Below are 19,565 nucleotides of genomic sequence, written 5' to 3' on the forward strand. Positions count from 1 at the left end.
GCGAACCAATCTTGGAACATTATGTATCATACCTTGTGTTCATTGTACAAAAGAATATACAGTCCATCTAATTTAGATAACGATTTACGTCATTATATACGTCAGAGATTGAAGTTGACATAGTTGCCAAAGTATAAAAAAATCCTGAATCCATTTTAAATCAAATAGGTCACATAATTATTAATATACTCTTTACAACGACTATTTAAATTCTTACATGACATTTTTGAAATAAAACACTAATTTTGTTCTAAAAAGAACAGATTTTATTAAATATGTAAAAATATAAAATAAGAGGTATTCACTTTAAAATTTAAAATAATAAAGTACAAAAAGTGTCAACACCGCAACTGTCAAATAAGTGTTACCAATTTATGCCAAAATTTTACCTTCGTTCAATTACAGTTACAGTGTGTTCCGAACAAATGTTCTTGATAAAAACGCTTTATAATGCATTTATACAAATTAAATGAAACATATTATTGTGTATTTCTTTAAGTTAACATTAATAGAAATTTTTAAATATTAGTTCTACGCGTATATAATAAAATATGTCTAGTGGCTGTAATGCCAGTGTACTCGGTAAAGTGATTCTAAAAAAGAACACACCTACACCCTAAATATTTCGTGTTGGTATCATGTGACGTCACAGGCTATGACGCCGATGACGTACATCGTTAACTAAATTAGATGAAGTGTAGACGCTTCTAAGCGTCTATATTCTTTGATTGTACCATGGGATGGAATGGTTATTATACGTCATTGGTTTTAAATTAGACTACATTATACCCATCGAGCAAATTTGGCGCATTCGCATTTCCGGATATGTCCGCCATCAGAGGCCACTTTTTTGGTCGCCTTTTCATAACGATTAGATTCCCTCTTTTGTCTTTTTGCTCGACGATTATACCACACAACCTAAGTTTGGCGTGATTGGTTGGTGGAATTTAAAAATTGGCGGGTTTCATGTTTATTAAAATGACAACTGTTTGTCGCAGGTTATGTATGGGCGCGTGGGCGCGTTCAGCAGACGGAGCTGCTCCACAACTGTTGAGTAAAGGCGGGGTCCCACCAGTCGCGCTATTCTGCGCTGCACCGCTCTGCTTCGAGCAGCGCGGAGCAGAACTACACAGAGCGGCGCAACTTTGCGCATGTGATTCTAGAGGAGCAAATAAGTTCCAGTGGAAACAACAATTGGAAACAAAATTAGCAATAGCAAGTGCTGCTGTTATAGTAATTAACCATTTTTTACAAGAAAAACGAAAGACCCAGAGGAAACGTCGTTATTGGGTTACACCAGTATTTAAAAGTAGACAATTTTATAATGGAAATAATCTTTTAAGTGATTTAGTTGCAGGACAGTTTCAAAATTTTTGTCGTATGTCGTTACACGATTTCGAGTACCTGTTAACAATGATTGAACCAGTAATAAGAAAGAGATGAAACAAAGCATTTATCAATGTCTACTGAAATTAAAATGTAAAATTAGCTTTGCCTGTGCCCATTGACTTTTTCATTTTCACCTTTTCTCTTCTATATGAAGACAACAAAGACGTCATCTTTGTTTTAGCTTCAGCGACGGAACAACCGATATTGTCTGCAATAAATACCCATGCATCATATTTCTTACTTTTTATATGATAATTATTGCTTTTCGGATTCCACAATTCCGGTTTGTCTCTGTATGCCTAAATAAGTTTTTCAACTTCTTCATGATTCCACTCAAAACTCATCGCGAAGATAGTACAGAAACACAATAATCTGTAAAAATGGTCTTCAATCACAAACACCGTTCCAACTAAACGCGCACTTTTCTTTGATCTACACTACTTTACCGACAACCAACGGATAATGTTCGTTCTTGTTTGAACTTGCACGGCGCAGCGCTACTTGTCGTTCCCACTAGTCGCTCAAGCTCGCTCCGCGCACAAATGAACCAAAACAAACAGCGCGGCGCAGCGCAGCGCGACTGGTGGGACCCCGCCTTAAAAGTCTGCAAAATCAAACCGCTACCGATACGCTACTTCCGGAGCGGCCTGTCAAATTTGGTAGCGTAAAAATGTATCGCTACCTCCATCCTCCATCCAGATATTGAGAGAAATGTCATTCATGACATTTCTGTACTAAAATTGAGGGTTAGGTGTTTGTCTGTTTTTTACGTTTTTACTTCCAGCCATATATTACTTTATTATATGGACATATCCATTGAATTTATTTAACTTGTTTAGAGGTATTTCTTGATTGAATTTGTAATTCCTTTCCAGCTTTAACTTTAATTGACAGCTCAATTATAGCTATCTTCAATGGGACCAAATGTGAAAATCTTCCAAGTTTTTTTGTAACATAAATTAGGACGTATCTAAAGATTTCATGTTACCTATCATGAATTAAGTTGCAATATTTAAAAGTTCATGCAATGTAGGTTATAATTTTTTTACAGATTGCAAAACAAACAAAAAAATTATAATTGGGATTTTAATAATTATTCTAGGTGCTTATTTAAGTTCCCAAAATAGTAGAATAAATTTAGTTTTTACTTCAGAAAAAAAGAAAGAACTTTTCATAATTTCATTAAGAAATGTATAAAAACAACATATCAAAAAGTTCTACTCCAAAAGTTGGCGCTTCATTTTTTATTAAACAATTTAATTTTAATTAATAGGGCTTTTCAATGCTTCTTATTTGTTTCGTGCTTGTGTCATATGTTGTATAATCTGTATATAATATTAATATAGGACATATGAAAGAAGCTCGAAACAAATAAGAAGCATTGAAAAGCCCTGTTAATTTTGATGAATTAATTAAACTAAATTTTACAAATTGGAAATGAATGAAGAACATTAAAGCTATTTTATAGTTTTATTAAAAAGAAATTACAATTTGATAGGTGCTTTTTTAAAGATTAAGATGTAATGTTTAAAATGCGCTAATTTATTTAACTTATTAACTGAAAATGAAATTAACAACTTCTTTTTGAGAAAATTAAGAAAAATTAAAAAAAATGTAACATAAAAACTGTAAAATATCACTTAAAAAAAATGGTTCTAAAAAGTCATACAATTTTTTTCTGCACAACTTACCTAAAATACATTTAATAACAAACTTGAAAAGTAAGAAATACATATGTTAAACAAAATTTTTTGAGCTCTTATATGAACTCTTTTTCTATAATATCACTATTTTTTAATCATTTGTGAAAATATCATTGTATGGCAACAATGCAATGGTATCAATGTTTTGCAAGATGCAACAAATATTTTTTTTAATGTCAAATCAAGACTCTGAAACAATTTGTCAAGCTGGAGCTAAATGTCTTTTTGCATTGTACTGTGCTGCAATGGCTGATAAGGATTTAAATGAATTTAGGTATAAAACTTTGGTCAAAAATGGTGCAAAATCTAAAACAGTTAATCTGGCACTCCTTCCACCTGCTGAAGATGTAGCTCATTTGCATTTTTAAAGAACTCTGAACTTGGTAATAAAACAAGTTCAAACTTGGTTAAATATCGTTTTACCAGCTCACAATTGGGACTGGAAAAAAATTCTGCTGCAATTGAATTGCTAAAAATGATTTTTTGTTCATGGAAAACTGGCTGTGGGAGTCAATGTGATCCAGAAAAGCAGCTGGATTATTCTGCACCACTGCTTGCTTTTATTGTTCTGTACGAGAGCATTTAAATTGTTCAGTTTTCAATAAACCAGAAATTGAAGAATCCGGCATTTTGAATTTTCAAATTGTAATGTCAGATTCGGATTCAGCATAATCAAAAACAAAATAGAAAAATTTTTGATCAGTGTAAAATAATTATAAATTCACCGATATTTTTTAAATTATTTATACAAAAACAGCTTTTATTGTTTAAACAATTAATGCACAATTAGCGGTTAAATCTGTGATTAGAACTTTAAAATATATATAAACTAAAAAAAGGTTTTAGAAAAATATAAGCTTGTTTGATTTTTTCTGGAACAATGCATGTTTTCGATCTACATTGACTCCACTAAAATCTTAAAATGGTGATGGTTAGTTTATATAAATTTAGTTAAAAGATTAGAATGATAATTGCACGATTTTCATTATAAACTAATAGTCACAGTATAAAAGAGAAATAGTTGGTACATGTTTAAATAGATGGGTTTTGAATAGTTTATGTATTATTTTCAAAAACACATTTTACTTTTAGGTCTGATGATGACGATTACAAGCTGTGTAAAGAATTAACAGCTCACCACATAGAGAATGCAAAAAAAATAAAAGTGTCAGTAGCTGCCCAAGTTTTCAGTAACAATGTAGCAGCTGTAATCAAGAGAATGGCCATAGGTAATAAAAATAATGACCAGGACATGCCAAGAGAGGCAGAAAGCACCGCTGAATTTTTATTATTTATGGATAAATTTTTTGACAGTGTAAATGACGGGTTTTAAACTCAAACACCCAGAAAATTTAAAATGTGCTGTTTCGTCAAAATCAGCCCATCGAAAATTTTGGGTTGAAGCCATAAAAGTTTGTCAAACTATGGAGTTTTTTACTACCACGAAAGGTAAAATTGTTTCTCCTACTTAAGAAATTTGGGTACACACACTAAAAGTATTTTTGTACCTTTGGGATCAACTTCAAAAAGTTGGTGTTTCCTTTTTATGCACTCGACACATGAACCAAGATCCCCTTGAAAAATTTTTTGGATCCATGAGAAGTCATGGTTTTCGAAATATAAATCCCAATGCAGCTTCCTTTGTAAACTCATTTAAATCATTAATTGTGAATAATTTTTTGTCTGGCCATTCTTACTCGTCAAATTGTAAAAATGACGACTTAGAAGGATTGGACAATTAAAAATGTATGTTAACTTCCTCAGTTCCATTGCAAACATTTTTTTTAAATTTCTGATATTCAGTTACCTAAGTATAAATCAGGCTCTGGCACTCTTTTAAGACGAGGGAAGTTAACATATGTTGCCGGATTTGTGGCAAAAAAACTGTTACATTTTATTAAAATATGCCCATAGTGCCGACAGGATTTAGTAGGAGGTGACAGAAATAAACCAGAATATTTTATAATAAATGCTAGAGCATATTCTGCTAACGCTTTGCTTGCTCTCTCTACCAACTTTAACAAAATTTTTCAAAAATGTATATTTCTATTAAGCAATATGGTGCCTCAGCTTTGTCACTTTTCAAGCATTACCTCTATAATGAAATTATTGCTAAAAAATGAATTTAAAGGAAATATTTTTCTTTGCGAGGATTATAATTTTCGAGATCTATTTCTAAATTATGCTTTCAAATTTCATTTATTTGTTTGGATAAAAAATATTAACAAAATTCTTAAAGGAAAACAAAAAGCTGGTAATTCATCTGATAAAATAAAAAGATATGCGACAAAATAATTTGTTACAGCAAAATGTCCTACCTCGTGTAAGTTTCCAATAACTTCTGTTTGCATTGTTTCCGGAATGACTAACACTTCCTTGCCGTCTTCATATTTAAATAGAATATTGTTTTTATAAAGAAGTCCTCGTATGATTCCCTAGCCAGTATTGTCTTTATTACTTGAATGTAATCATCAGCTTCTTGAGTATTTATTATTATTTCAATGAATTTTTTTTTCCTGTAATACTGCCTCGTTTATTATCCTTTTTAACATTTTAAATAGACTTTTGCATAATGTTCGTATGGGGAGACCCATTGTCTTGGTAAGTGACTTCAATGTCAAATTTTGTACAAATGACATCAATACAACTAGGGTACAAGATGTATTGGGCAGTTTCAATTTAAATCAAGCAATTTTTGGGCTGACTTGAGGAGAAAACTGTCTTAATAACATTTTCCTGGACTCTGAGATGTGTGTGGCTGGCTGGAGTATGTGAACTAGGTTTCTCTTACCACAAAGGACAAGAGGTTGGTTTTTCATTTCATCAAGTAGATCAGTATCAGGAAGAAAAAATTACTTTGAAGCCAATTACACAGAGAGGTCTCTTTCTGTTTTATAATAGAATATTAGAAATAAGTTGTGACGTTGTGAATGTGAGAGAAATGGATGTGAGTGGCAAGTTTAACAGATTTATGAATATTCTGGAAAATTTCTACGTTGCAGACACCAGAACAAAGAGTCTTGACTACTTTTTACAATAATGGAACAAACACACCGGATTTTTTCCTCTGTTTTCTCCTCTCCTGTGGAAGCTGTATCCGTAATCAGGAAAAAACGTGACATTCATTTCTGACAATTGTTGCGGCATAAACAAAAACAAGTAGGTACTTAGCGTCGTTGTACAAGTTTGCTGTAACGAATATTATAAATTTAAAAACAATTACACATAAGTAGTAATCACAGCCTTATACAAAACCAAATAAACAGAGACTTGAAAATTGGATATATTTATTCTCCTGTTAAGTACATGGCTATAATAAAAAGAGCAAGGAAAATGGGTAAGGTAATCGACCAATTATTATCACTTTTAGAAAAAATTTCGAGATTTTAGGTTATATCAAGTAACTAAATGACTCTGCACCTTCCATTTTTCAATTGAATATCCATCAAAGTGTTCCAGTATTGATTTCTTTTAATAGAAGTGTAAATTTTTCAAAAATAAAAAAAGGTGGGCTTAAAAAATTTTTTTTTTTGAAATCAGTTGTTGACATATCTATTTCAAGAAAAACCATTTGTTGTTAGTCCATTTATTGACATCTAAAATTATGACAAATTGTAGAAATGCTTAGATGTAATAAGTATCTAAAGCTTGCAAAAAACAAAATATAAGTATATAAGCAAGGCACTGTCACTGTCTAAATAAAAAAATACACCGCTTACAACATAATATTCAAAACTTATTTAATAAAACATAGTTTCTAATTAGAACTTTTTATGCTTCAAATATATCAACAGGTAAGGAAAACATATATTTTTGCCTCTCTCCTGTTCCCAGAATTTCTGGAATGGGTAGGACTTCTAAAATACAATCTTTAGTAATGCACGATAAATCCTTTTCATCAAAAATAAAATTTTGTTTATCTTGACTAATTGATTTCATGCACATGACTTCCACTTCAAGTTTGTTATAAATCTTTTGTGTGACAAAAACGTATCGAAAAATAGATTTATTGAGTTTGCCGCACAAAACTTAGCCAGAATATAATCTCCAACAGAAATTTTGAATAATTTGATTTTATTCAAAATTTTTAATATATGGTATACAGCCAAACACAGGAACTTAGTTTCCTTGTGGACTCCAATAGAAAGGTTGTCCGTATTTGTTATCTCACAAAAATCACTTTCGCCAAAAATATCCACATCATCTGAACTTTGGCCACTTTCTTCCCAGTCTTCTTCTTCGGAGCTGAAATTTTTGTTTGAAATAAATTTTGTTTGAGAAAGTAGATGTTAGAAGATAGAGAGATATCTATCCAAAAAGCATATTTGGAGCCATTTAAGCTAAGTAATGCAAAAAAATGGATCTGTAAAAGCTGATTAACAAGTAACCAATAGATCCATATTATGCTCACTATTCTATGACAGAATGTTACAGTAATATGGTGTGGACATTGGAAACTGTAGTGTATGTTTACTTTTATATTGGTATATAGTAACAGCTTTAAAATAAAGCTGCCTGATATCAAAATATTAGTATTCTTGTATAGTAACGCAGTGGAGTAAAGCATGGGTTTGCGATAAATTGATTTTAAAATTTTTCTTTGGACGACATTTAGTTGTTCCAAATGATTGACATACACCCCACCCCACCCCACCCAAGAATCCCATAGCATAATCTGGATTCTACTAAGGCAAAATACATAATTTTTAAAATGGGCTGTTCTAAAATATTTCTTTAGTATTTAAATTTGTAGCGAAGGTTTTTTGACACATTCGCAATATGTAGGTTCCATTGTAAATGACTATCAATTGTAATTTTTTCCGTTTAACTTCATTCCGTCTTATTTTTTTTACATAAGTACATTCTTTTATTTTATTTTGAAGTGTTACAATTTTAGTTTCTTAGTACTTTTAATTTGTTGTAATTAATGTAACTAGTCTTAAATGTATTGAGAAATTATAAAGTTCTTGAACAAAAATGGAGATTTGATGAACAAAATGAAACACGTGTTTACTCTATGACTGTAATTTTGCTACTACTCTAAAAAAGGAAAGTGATACATTATTCAACTAGTAAAGTAGCCAATAGATGACACTGCTAGAAAATATTTAAATTTATTTATCTATATCCAACACTCCCACTAGATAAACCCTCTTTCGTCCGTTCGCCGTTGTGTGTACGTAGTGTACAGTGTTAGTGCTTTTTAGGTTTTTAGGTCTTCATAGCAAAGGGTCAGACGGCTGTCATAGACAAAGCCAAGCTCTGACCGCTGGAAGCCGGCCAAGAAGTACAAAGCCGCGAATACGAAGAGAAATCCTGGTGATACCAACCACGTGGTCGCCACGTGGCCATACTTGGAGTTTACAAGGTAAGTGCTGTGTTTTTTGCTAGTCTACCGGCGATTTGTACTCTCTGACGGAGATTCTGCTGGTCACGGTGTAGGCTTAGTGGGCGGTCCGTAAGAAGCCATCCACGCAGGCCGTTGCCGGGGCTTACAGCTTCCGTCGGAGTCTGTAAACAGTCGTGCTGGCACAAATCTGCACTATACCAATTTATTATAATATCTACGGGGGACCGCTAGCTCAATATAGTTAAGTATAGTCCGGCTTACCAGCCATCCTGCACATTGCACAAGGTGCTTGAAAACAGGTGTCATCTGGGTAAATTTACCTAGCATTCCACTTTGAACATGCCAAGGTCGACCCGCTCCAACAGATCGAACAGAGTCGTTCCTGCTGAACCACCCGACCCAGGGCAACACTCCAGAGACATGCCCTCCATCGATAATTACGACTTCCCACCGCTACCCTCACAAAGGACACCCGCAACTCAGACCTCAATCACACCTACCAACACCACCATGCCACCGATCACTTCTTTCCCACCCACAATGCACATCCCAGATACCACCCAATCCAATATCAACACTAACCTATCTGACACTTTCGTGTCAGATATTATTTCCACCCTACCCGTAGAACAGATCGATCGGTTGATAGCGCAACTGCAGCTGACCCGATCATCTGCAATCCTTAATACACCCACTCCTCCTATCACCACTTTAGCCTCACAACCACAACAAAACCTCACCATACATACCAATACCACCCAACCTACATCCACCCATGCCGCTTCAGCGACAAACATCCAATCTTCACAACTTATTAATACAGTCAACACACAACCAACAAACACACGAAATCCACAACCAACACACGCTCCTATCATCCCACCTTCCACACAAAACACAACCGCTTCATACGCTAACGCCAACACCACTCCTAGAACTACCGTCCCTGCCTCCCAGGCCACTACTTCCACCCAACCCAAATCCTTCAACTATACTATCACCAACATTCCCATAGAGAAATCGACCCAAAGAGATTTCTTCCGCATCATAAACACCCGAGAGATCCTTCTAAACCAAATCTCGACCGTCAAGGTCCTTCCTACCCAAATTGCACACTTAACCACCTTCCATCCGGTAAATCATGTCGAGTTACAACGCAAGCTCCGTGATGCGCTGGGTGATCCAAAAGTCCTCGTCTCACCCAAACACATTCCAGCACCCAGAAATCCCACCCGCTCTTCCAAACCTACATACATGGTCGTCGTCAAAGGAGTCGAACGTGTCTACTCTGACGCCGACCTCACACGTGCCTTCACCGACATGGATATCCCCGTAGTTCGTCTATGGAGGATCATATCTAAGTCAAACCTACCCACGACGTTCGTAAAGCTGGTCACGTCGAGTGAACTTAAGTACACAGAGATGTTGACCAGAGGTATCTTTATGGACGGCCTCCGATTACACGTTGAGTTACCACTTAACGCTAACCCAGTTCCTCCCATCCCAAAATACTGCGGCAGGTGCAGCCAGAACGGGCATACCATTCAGGAGTGCCCGCAAAAGCAGTACCGCTGTCCTACCTGTGGCCAAGACCATAAATCCACGGCCTGTCCCACACCTCAATCACCAAAATGTCCCAACTGTGGCGGTGACCATGCGGCCTATTCGGCCAAATGCCCCCACAGAAGGGAAACACCCAAGACCCCGCAAGAGACACAACCAATCTCTACCGAAAAGCGAGATCCTCCATACGAACTAACTTCAGACATGAAGACGGTCATGGAGTTCACCTCGCTCATCCTTATCAACCTCCTTCCTGACCGCCGCCAACTTATCCTAGATATCACAAATCATTTTACCACTTTGATGTTCGGGCACAAGAGCACTCTTGTCGCCCATAGCAACAAAGCATCCATCACCTTCCTGCCCCTCTAATGGACAGTACGATTGGTGCTGTGAACTGCCAGGGTGTTGCGAGAAAACGCCCCTTCATCAAACATATCCTCCAACACCACAATATTCAGATCCTTGCCCTCTCCGACACCCGCGCCAAACACGATCCCATCTTCCCAGGATACTGCACACTACACCGTCCAAAAAGCCAAACGTCTCACGGCGTTGGCTTCCTGATTAAATACGGCATCCCTTTTTCGCTACATACCATTCCTCCTCACATCCTTCTCAATGATGAAGACTTCCTGGCAGTTGACATCCACCTCGACAATAACGAGACCGTTACCATTGTCTCTTATTACAAGCATCCTCAACAACCGCTATCCGAGACATTGTTTGACTACGTCTCCAGCCTGAACAAGGCTATCATCCTAGGAGACTTTAACGCCAGACACACCAGATATGGCGACACGGCCGTGAACCGTGCAGGCAATGTTCTCTCGGATTTGCTCCTTAACCTCCCTCTACACCGCATTCGCAACCGTGAACCGACGTTTGTGGGTGCGCAGGGCCTGTCAGTCATCGATCATATCGTATGCACGTACGACTTAATTGACCGACTGGCTGACGAGTGTTTCCTGGGCGATACTATAACGTCGGATCACCTTCCTCTGCTGGTTAAGGAACAGATACTAAATCCTCCACCTCCTGAAGTCCTCCCTCCTAAAGTAATAAGAGACTACAAACGCGCCAACTGGGAACTCTTCCAAACATACCTGTCAAATAACACTCCTGAGTTAGGCAATCTTTTTATGTACCCCGATGATATCGACCGAGGTATCACGGAAATTACTAACCTGATAAATCAAGCAATTGATTTGTCGGTCCCTAATAGGGTAATCAACCCTAACAAACCACCTCTACCTCAGTTCATCATCGATAAAATCAAACAAAAAAGACGTCTCCTCCGTCAATTCCAACGCACACGCAATCCCCTCGTCAAAACAGAGTATAACCGTCTGTCTGCGGCGATCAAACTGCAGGTCAACAATCTGCAGTCCAGACAATGGGCTGCAGCGACCTCCAGTCTTGATTACCGCGACAGCGGCAAATTCTGGCAAAAATTCAAATGCCTAACTAAACAAAAAACCAATAATCCTTCTCACCTTGTGGTGAACAATCAAATTATTAATTCAAACGAACAGAAAGCAGAAGCTTTCAAAACCCACCTCCAGAACACCTTAGTATCTCCAGAAGATCCGAGATTCGATCATGCCTTCTGTGATCGCGCAGTGAGAGACATAACACGACTGCTCAGAACCCCTTTCGACCCTCAGGCACCCCATGAACATCCAATCATGGCGCCTGTGGATCACCAAACATTCATACAATTCTGCCAAATCGGCAAATCAAACGCACCGGGGCCTGACAAGATTGCCAGGAACTGTGTGCGTCACCTCCCGCTGAGAGTCACTCTATACTTGACGAACATAGTCAATGCCACTCTTAAACTCTGCTACTTCCCAAAACCTTGGAAAGTAGCACACACAATTATGCTCTTGAAAAAGGGCAAGCCGCGTACCAACCCACACTCTTACAGGCCGATATCCCTCCTGAACTCATTGGCGAAAGTCTTCGAGAGGATCCTCAAAGAAAGACTCGTAGACTTCGCCACAGAACACAACATCATCCCACCGTACCAATTCGGCTTTAGAGAAGGGTACTCTACAAAAACGGCATTGACTGAAATCGTCACACACCTCACACAAAGTCTGAACGACGGCAAAATGTCACTAGGCATCTTCCTCGATGTTCAAAAAGCCTTCGACCAAGTCTGGCATGTGGGACTGGTCAAGAAACTTGTGAGCATCGGGCTACCTACTCCATTCGTCAGACTCATCCATTCATACGTCTCTCAACGTCAGATTACAGTCAAGGAGCGTGATCGATACTCTACATCCTTCACTCCCACCGCGGGAGTCCCTCAGGGTTCCGTGTTGGCACCAATACTTTACACAATATACAACAGCGACTTTCCCAATCCCAGACAAACACATACTACCACCTTACTATACGCAGACGATACGGCACTTCTTACTACCACACCACACATCGACACCATACTTAGGTTCGCTCGAGATCATCTGCTCCTTGTCGAGCAATGGTACCAGAGATGGAGAGTGACACCTAACCCTAACAAAACACAGATGATCCTTTTCAGACACCCATACCGCAGCCAATACATCACACCAATCATAACCGAAAGGCACAATTTGAGTCTATGGGGAGAACGACTCCGACTCCGAAACCAGGTCGACTACCTCGGCGTAGTGTTTACTCAAACACTTAACTGGAGGGACGACACTGAAAAAACCTGTGGTAAGGTTAGGAGTCGGCTCGGACTTCTCAACGCTCTTACTGGCAGATTCGGCCACACTCAACCACGAACACTTATCCATACTTACAAAACATTCATCAGACCGGTCATCGAGTACAGATCTTGCATCTGTGCTGTGATGCCAAAGCACCTCAACAATAGACTAATCTCACTGGAAAGGAGAATCTTACGCAAACTCAACAGAAAACGACGCGACTATCCCTCCGCACTCATTCATCGCCTGTCGAACATCCAGCCCATTAATGAGAGGCTTACCTCTCTGAGCAGGAGTTACACAATTCGCACCATCCGGGGCCAAAACCTCAGAGCCCAAAGCACTCTTAAAACTACCTGCTCGTCCCTCGGCAATGTATTCAGACCACGACCCAAACCCAAACTCCCATTCCTACCCACTATTCTGCTGGAACTCGCCAGCAACGAGCTCCCGGACGAATACATTGACATACAGGAGGCAACTCCCCTCTATTAGCGCCGTATATTATAATACCGAAAGTTCATTCCGAACTGACACCGACGGGGGGGGGGGGGGGGGGGGGCGGGGATCGGTTTTCTGTGGTTTTCCGATCCCATTGCACAACGATACCCCGTCGTTTGCGAGGTCACCAGTCCACAGCTGCCCTCACGCGCCGCGATATTCACTCAAAATTAAATTGATTTTTTAAATTAATAAACATATAAATTTCACATATTTACTAATTCTGTTTTTAGATCAAAAAATATTCTGAAAGGAACCGTTCACTTCTAACCCTTTCACCCCCGATTGTCCAGGACTAGCAAAGCAGCACAACCACCAACAACACCGCAACACCAGTGGACACCTCAAAATCCCAGTGCCACACCCACCAAAAAAGAAAACACGTCCTGAAGAGGCACAAGCCTAAAGCAGGACATCGGACACACCCAACACAAAAGATAAACACTCACACACAAAACCAACGCTACAATGAATCCACTAGATAAACAAATTTAAAAAATATCAAAAAGAGAAATCAAACGATTTCTACTTAGCGAAACCGAATTCAAATCTTAACCACTGTGTTTCCTAAAATTTGCGAAACAAACAGCTGGATGAATTACTCGGCAAGGGAATCTAAAATTGCATTCCACAAGCCGTTCATCCTAGTCAAAATTCGTAGTGAATTCAGTTTCTCGTACTTCCAACGAAGTAAATAACAAAACAGAATGACGGTATTAGATTTTTGTTCTGATACAGTGCAGCAACAACCGCTGATACGTATTTCGACCTTCTTAGGTCTCTTCAGAACGGTATAGTCACTGCTCTGAACCAAAACAAAAATCCCTCCCGTCCTAGACAATAGTTATTAAAATAACTATATACGGACGTAACTACGCCATCTAAAAACAAAAAGAGAAATCAAACGATTTCTACTTAGCGAAACCGAATTCAAATCTTAACCACTGTGTTTCCTAAAATTTGCGAAACAAACAGCTGGATGAATTACTCGGCAAGGGAATCTAAAATTGCATTCCACAAGCCGTTCATCCTAGTCAAAATTCGTAGTGAATTCAGTTTCTCGTACTTCCAACGAAGTAAATAACAAAACAGAATGACGGTATTAGATTTTTGTTCTGATACAGTGCAGATTTGAATTCGGTTTCGCTAAGTAGAAATCGTTTGATTTCTCTTTTTGTTGTTAGATGGCGTAGTTACGTCCGTATATAGTTATTTTAATAACTATTGTCTAGGACAGGAGGGATTTTTGTTTTGGTTCAGAGCAGTGACTATACCGTTCTGAAGAGACCTAAGAAGGTCGAAATACGTATCAGCGGTTGTTGCTGCACTGTATCAGAACAAAAATCTAATACCGTCATTCTGTTTTGTTATTTACTTCGTTGGAAGTACGAGAAACTGAATTCACTACGAATTTTGACTAGGATGAACGGCTTGTGGAATGCAATTTTAGATTCCCTTGCCGAGTAATTCATCCAGCTGTTTGTTTCGCAAATTTTAGGAAACACAGTGGTTAAGATTTGAATTCGGTTTCGCTAAGTAGAAATCGTTTGATTTCTCTTTTTGTTTTTAGATGGCGTAGTTACGTCCGTATATAGTTATTTTAATAACTATTGTCTAGGACGGGAGGGATTTTTGTTTTGGTTCAGAGCAGTGACTATACCGTTCTGAAGAGACCTAAGAAGGTCGAAATACGTATCAGCGGTTGTTGCTGCACTGTATCAGAACAAAAATCTAATACCGTCATTCTGTTAAAAAATATCATTTAACAAATATTTCTGATACTACATTAACTAAACCAATCTCTTTCAAAAACTTGTTGTGTTTTACAGGACTCAAGCTTTTTGTCAAGAGATCAGCTGGCATGTTAGCTGTGTCTAAATACTCCAGCTTTATCAAACCTTTGTTTACAGCTTCTTTGACAAAATGATATCGGATATCAATGTGTTTTGTTCTTCTATTCAATACAGGATTTATTGCTAGTTTCTGAGCTCCCATATTATCATTATATAGTATAACAATTTCATCAATACCCAACATTTCATACAACAAATTCTTTAAAAAAATAGCCTCTTTAGCAGCTTCCGATACTGCTAGATATTCAGCTTCCGTGCTTGACAGAGAAACACTATTCTGTTTTCTGCTTTCCCAGACAATAGGTCCACCAGAAAACTGAAAATAGAAACCAGTATAAGATTTTCTGTCATGAGAATTACTCCTCCAACTCGCATCTAAATAACCTTTTAAATAATTATCATTTTTTGAAAAACTTAATCCATACTCTTTTGTAGCCTTTAAGTATTTTAATATTCGTTTTACATGCTTCCAATGCGTTTCTGAATGATAATTATTAAATTGACTGAGATAACTTACATAATATGAAATGTCTGGTCTTGTCAAAACTGACAGATACATAAGACCACCTATTAAATTCTGATAAGGCACTTGAGGAGATGCATTATCTTCTCTATTTAAACTTAAACTAATCTCCATTGGGGTAGCAACTTCTTTTGAATCCTCCATATTCAACCTTTTTAACAATTGTTCAATATAGGATTTTTGATCTAGAGTTATAACACCATTCTCTTTATTACAAGTTACTCTCATACCTAAACAATTCAATTAATTTCAATTTTAAATTATCTGATTCATCTGAATCGTTAGAAAAAATAAAAAAATCATCAACATAAACAGAGATAATGGTTTTTAGACTATTTTTCATCTTTGTGTACAGACATGGCTCATAATCAGACTTCTTATAACCTAGATTAATTAAGAAGTTATCGATTTTTTCATACCAAGACCTAGCTGACTGTTTTAAACCGTATATGGCTTTCTTAAGCCTTAAAATTTTGTTATTTTCGACTTCTAAACCTTCAGGTATAGTCATGAAAACATTTTCCTTTAGATCACCATTTAGAAAAGCCGTAGCTACATCAAGATGAAAAATATCCAAATTCAAATTTGCTGACAAGGCAAATAAAAGTCTTAATGTAGAATGCCTTATGACTGGAGAAAAGGTTTCATTATAATCAACTCCAAACTTTTGAGTGTAACCCTTTGCTACCAGTCTTGCACGATATTTCGCTTTACCTAAGTTGTCAACCTTTCGTTTGTATACCCACTTACACTTCACTACACAACCATCTTCGGGAACATCAACCACTTCCCATGCTGCGTTATCCTGAAAAGACTGCAGTTCTTCTGTCATAGCCGCTAACCATAGATTACTATCTGATCTTGACATGGCATCCTCGACACTAACTGGATCACAGTCACTATCCGAACACAAATAACTCACAAAATCATCAAACCTTTTTGGCTTAGGTATTCTGGTTGATCTCCTGATTTTATCTGGTAAGTTTGGCAAGTTACATAAGTAATCAGGATCGTTGTCTTCAGCAATTTCATCAACCGATGTGTCCTTTTCATTATGATGATTTTGTTCCTGACATGATTCATGATTATCTCCCACTGAATCTGATAATCCTGACAACTCTTCATCAACTGTGATTGAAACATCAACTGATTTTTCATTTATTACTACATCCCTACTTATAACAATATCTTTTATTTCGGGATCATATAATCTGTAACCTTTAATGTTGTCACTATAACCAACAAGCACAGTTTTCTTTGATTTTTTGTCCCATTTATACCTTTTTTCTTTAGGTATCAGCATCATTACCTCAGATCCAAAGATTCTTAGATGACCAACTTCAGGTTTTTTGTTGGTCCAAATTTCTATCGGAGTTTTAGTCACACCTGTTACAATTGAACGGTTTCTTAGATAAACAGCAGTGTTGACTGCTTCAGCCCAAAATATCTTTTCGAGGCCAGAGTCAAACAAAAGACACCTTGCTTTCTCCACTATCGATCTGTTTAATCGTTCTACAGCACCATTTTGTTGTGGAGAATAAGGATTTGACTTTTGATGAATGATTCCATAACTTGTTAGAAAATTTGCAAAAATATTACTACAAAATTCACCACCTCCATCGGTTCTCAAAATCTTTATTTTAGTATCCTTCTGTTTTTCTACTAAAGATTTAAAATTTTGAAAAGTTTCATCTTTACCCTTTTGGAAATATACAAAAGCCATCTTACTAAAATCATCTTGAAGGATAAAGAAATATCTAGAACCTCCTAATGAAGTCATCTCCATCGGTCCACACAGGTCAGCATGGATAATCTCCAAGCAAGCACTAGCTCTATTACCTCTGTAACTAAATGGGGGTCTAGTCTGCTTTCCTTCACAACATACTTTGCATACATCATTGTTTGTTATATTACTGTTGCAATTTATACCGTCTACTAAACCATTCTTCATTAGATTTAAGTCTTTATAATTTATATGACCAAATCTTCTGTGCCATGTTTTACTACTAATTGTAGTTGCCATAAAAGCTTTCTGCTTATTGGGCATTTTAAAATTTAAACGATATACATTGTCTATCAAATCAGCTGTTGCAATCAATCCATTTTTATTGTATATTTTGCAACCTGCATTGTTAAATATAACATCATTTCCATTTTTTATCAGTTGAGAAACAGATAAAAGGTTTGTTGTCAGATCAGGAACATATGATATATTATTTATGCTTACCTCAGATTTCTTATTATCAACAATTGTGGTTATCATCATATCATCAGCACATTCTACCGTTAATAGTTCACTGTTAGCCACAGATATATTGGACATACTACCATCTCGAATATTTCTCAACCAATCTTTTCTAGCTGTAAGATGCGTGCTGCATCCAGAATCGATATAAAAATCTGTAGATTTAAATTTTCTACTTAAAAACGCTGCACTAAACGCATTATTATTAGCATTAGGGCACTTATTCATGAATTGACCTTTCTGTTTACAACGAAAACAGGTTATATTTCTCTTGTCTTTCTTGTTGACGTTCTTGACGTGATTAGTGCTAACTTTATTCGACTTTGTAGCAAAAGCTTTCTGCTTTCCACTGCTAGCGCCGTCTATCTGCATATCAAGCAATTTCGATTTAATTTCGTCGGTGGTAATAGCGATTCCTGAATGTTCGATAGCTAGAATCATGGACATATACCTTTATGGAAGTCCCGCCAAAAGTAATGACCCCACCCACGTGTCATCAATCTTGAAGCCGGTCCTATTCAATTTCTGAGCCGTTTCGATCACTTGATTAACTTATGATTCCATGGAATTGCAGTTTTCCAACCGTAAAGATATCTGCGTTCGAAGCAATCCTATTTTCCTCGAAAAACCTGAATCTTCGAATAATTTTTTTAGCGTATCCCATACATCTTTCGCCGTGCAAGCATCTTTTACATGCAAATATAGGGATGGATCTAATGTCAATATTAACTTAGCTTTAGCTTTGGCAACAAGTGTTGTGTCTTCTTCAGTTCCCTGGATACACTTGGACAATCCTTCTAGAACGAAGACATTCTCAACCGCAAACGACCAGTCCTGGTAATTGTCCCTACCGGTTAAACGCGGTACACTTGTAAGATAGTTTACAGCCATTTTCGATACTGTTAATCCACTAACTTTTTACCGAATGAACACGTACTACACTATTTGAACTAATCGGAAATCTTCCACTTAATCGTCTGGGACATAACCTATTGAGAAATTATAAAGTTCTGGAACAAAAATGGAGATTTGATGAACAAAATGAAACACGTGTTTACTCTATGACTGTAATTTTGCTACTGCTCTAAAAAAGGAAAGTGATACATTATTCAACTAGTAAAGTAGCCAATAGATGACACTGCTAGAAAATATTTAAATTTATTTATCTATATCCAACAAAATGTATTAATATTTGTTTTACCAATGTTCATATTAAAATTAAGTTCTCCTATTCTACATTTAAATATTAATTATAATATTGTATAATTTAGTTACTATTAGGACATTTACAATATGTAAATATAATAAATGTCATAATAGTAACTAACGAAATACTGCTAAGTAAGACTTCAGATTAGAAAAAGTTAGTTAGTTTGGTTAGAAATAAATTACTTATTATTTGATCAGTAAACAAATCGTAATATTGCTAATAATAATAATGATATAAAAACAACCAAGTCTTTTATATATATGTATTTAGGAAATAATATATCGTATAGCTCCATATTGGAGCAAAGGGCACATCAGTGGTTCAATAGTAAAAGCAAAAGGTTTGATAGTAAGGTTGCTAGCCTCATCAATCATTGCTCGAGTCCCGTTTTGAGTGTTAAATTATCCAATCTACTATGAACAGCATAGGTGACAGAACACATCCCTGTCTAACTCCTTTTTTAGTATTTATTTGTTCGGATAGTTCACCTTTGTGCTCAACTCTTGCAGTACATTGGTCGTAAAGG

The sequence above is a fragment of the Diabrotica undecimpunctata genome, chromosome 3 (genome assembly GCF_040954645.1).
Source record: "Diabrotica undecimpunctata isolate CICGRU chromosome 3, icDiaUnde3, whole genome shotgun sequence".
Lineage (NCBI taxonomy): Eukaryota > Metazoa > Arthropoda > Insecta > Coleoptera > Chrysomelidae > Diabrotica > Diabrotica undecimpunctata.